This window comes from Bison bison, unplaced genomic scaffold (genome assembly GCF_000754665.1).
Source record: "Bison bison bison isolate TAMUID 2011002044 unplaced genomic scaffold, Bison_UMD1.0 scf7180017864277, whole genome shotgun sequence".
In the NCBI taxonomy this organism is placed as follows: Eukaryota; Metazoa; Chordata; class Mammalia; order Artiodactyla; family Bovidae; genus Bison; species Bison bison.
Window position 1 is genome coordinate 1,569,895 of NW_011494849.1, and position 3,157 is coordinate 1,573,051.

A 3,157-nucleotide genomic window follows, 5' to 3' on the forward strand; every position below is an offset into this window, starting at 1 on the left:
TCACTATGAGAAATTACAAATTACAACTACAAATTAAAAATTACACTATGAGACATTACAATAATTACAAACTCTGATTGGAAGCTGCAATTTTCTGGGCTGATTATTAAAAAAAGAAAATAAATCAATGATTATTTAATTTTAATACATTAGGTTTCCAGTAGGGGATAAAAACAAAGGAGAGGCAGCCCTTAGTTGTGAGAAGAGGAGGAGTTAGGACATAATTAGAATAGCGATTAAATATTTTTAGAAAGGGAACATGAATTGCTTCAGGAAAAACCGATGCTCCCATCATTAAAAACTGCACTCTCATTAAATCCAAATGTTTTAAGAGACAAATTTTGGGTATATGCAGGTTAGGAAACAACAGTTAGAACTGGACATGGAACAACAGACTGGTTCCAAATAGGAAAAGGAGTACGTCAAGGCTGTATATTGTCACCCTGCTTATTTAACTTATATGCAGAGTACATCATGAGAAATGCTGGACTGGAAGAAGCACAAGGTGGAATCAAGATTGCCGGGAGAAATATCAATAACCTCAGATATGCAGATGACACCACCCTTATGGCAGAGGGTGAAGAGGAACTAAAAAGCCTCTTGATGAAGGTGAAAGTGGAGAGTGAAAAAGTTGGCTTAAAGCTCAACATTCAGAAAACAAAGATCATGGCATCTGGTCCCATCACTTCATGGGAAATAGATGGAGAAACAGTGGAAACAGTGTCAGACTTTATTTTTTGGGACCCTAAAATCACTGCAGATGGTGACTGTAGCCATGAAATTAAAAGACGCTTACTCCTTATAAGGAAAGTTATGACCAACCTAGATAGAATATTGAAAAGCAGAGACATTACTTTGCCAAAAAAGGTCCGTCTAGTCAAGGCTATGGTTTTGCAATCTAATGTGGACTGTTTCCTAGCCACTTAACACTGAACAACTGCTTCCTTGCATTATTTAACTTAGTCATCATAACAGTACATATTAGAAGGTATTACTTATTTTTGTCGGTTTCTAGTCTTGTTTTTAAATAATGAGTGAAAAGAAAGGCAATTTAACACATGGATATTTATTATGTATTAGTTTACAGCAAGGTGTGTTCCCAATGATTTTTTTTTTTTTTTTAAGAATGAATTAGTTGATTTTAAAGTCTCAGTTTTTATTAGATTTTAAAGGAATAACTAGGAGTATAGCCATGATCCAAGCACTTCTTTAGTTTTGTCTTATTTCTACTTCTATCTGTAGATAAGGAAGTCACCTGATCACAAATGGCATGCAATCCCCCCCGCCCCCACTTCTCCCACCCATGCACATGGCAGACATGACCAATAAACTGTTCTTTTCCTTTCCTCAGAACATGGATGTGGCTTCAGATTTCTTCTCACAATTCACTCCAGGAAACCACTACTATTAACATATGACCAGAGTTGGCAGTTGAGATAACAACTATTTATTATCCCCACCGCAGGTAGATCCCTACCATTCTCCTACACTGAAGCTTTATCTTAAAACATTTAACAATTTATTTATACTTCAAATCTTCTGGTATCCCCCTACCACCTTCAACACATTTCTAGCTTTGTGTTCTCAATGAAAAAGCAAGCACAAGAACATAAGTTAATTTTTCACATGGATGCTCCAATTTGTTGATGACTATGATGACTCCCAAAACTGGTCTGAGACACATTTGTCTTTCTTCTAACTATAGATTCTGCATGCTCACTGAGGTACCTTTCACCTTTTCCTTGGAAATTATACAAAACCTAAGCTTTGTAACTGAGTTTGTCCTCCTGGGGCTTTCACAGAATCCAACCATGCAGAAAATAATATTTGTTGTATTTTTGTTCATTTACATTGCAACTGTCAGGGGCAGCTTACTAATTGTGGTGACCATCAGTAGCAGCCCAGCACTCTGGGGCTCCCCCATGTACTACTTCCTGGCTTTTCTGTCTTTTCTGGATGCATGCTTCTCCTCTGTCATTGTTCCAAAGATGATTGTGGACTCTCTCCTTTGGAGAAAAACCATTTCCTTCAAAGGCTGCATGACCCAGCTCTTTGTTGAACACTTCTTTGCTGGGATGGAGGTGATTGTCCTCAGTGCCATGGCCTATGACTGCTATGTGGTCATCTACAAGCCCTTGCACTATTCTTCTATCATGAACCACAGACTCTGTGCCCTTCTGATGGTGGTAGCCTGGACCGGGGGCTTCGTTCATTCCATGATACAGATTGTCTTCATTTTCCAGCTGCCTTTCTGTGGCCCCAACATCATCGAGCATTTCAAGTGTGACTTGTACCCACTGCTGGAGCTTGCCTGCACTGATTCTCACATTTTTGGGCTTTTGGTAGTCACCAACAGTAGGTTTTTCGGCATCTTAATCTTTTCCTTGTTGCTTGTCTCCTATGGGGTCATCCTACTGTCTCTGAGAACCCATAGCTCTGAGGGGCAGCAGAAAACCTTCTCCAATTGCAGATCTCACATTACCTTTGTGGTTTTGTTCTTTATCCCATGCGTATTTATGTATGTATGACCTCCATATTCTTTCTCCTTTGACAAAATTGTAGCCATATTTTACACCATCCTAACTCCCTTTTTCAATCCTTTGATTTATACATTCAGAAATAAGGAAGTGAAAAGTGCCGTGAGGAAAGTGTGGAATAGGATAGTGGTGGTTTCTAATGAAAAATAAAACATTCAAAGTTGAATAAAAAAATTCAAATTTTATAATCAGACAAAATTATATGGATTAGCATTATTTGACAGGGGTTGACTGTGTGGATCACAATAAACTGTGGAAAATTCTGAAAGAGATGGGAATACCAGACCACCTGACATGTCTCTTGAGAAACCTGTATGCAGGTCAGGAAGCAACAGTTAGAACTAGACATGGAACAACAGACTGGTTCCAAATAGGAAAAGGAGTTCGTCAAGGCTGTATATTGTCACCCTATTTATTTAACTTATATGAAGACAACATCATGAGAAATGCTGGGCTGGAGGAAGCACAAGCTGGAATCAAGTTTACTGGGAAAAATGCCATTAACCTCAGACATGCAGATGACACCACCCTTATGGCAGAAAGTGAAGAAGAACTAAAGGGCCTCTTGATGAAAGTGAAAGAGGAGAGTGAAAAAGTTGGCTTAAAGCTCAACATTCAGA

The 3,157-nt window shown here is 38.6% G+C and overlaps 1 pseudogene; it reads left to right on the forward strand.

Moving 5' to 3' along the window:
* The first annotated feature begins 282 nt into the window (after positions 1 to 282).
* LOC104995157 lies at positions 283 to 2,690 on the forward strand (annotated as a pseudogene).
* The last annotated feature ends 467 nt before the right edge of the window (positions 2,691 to 3,157 follow it).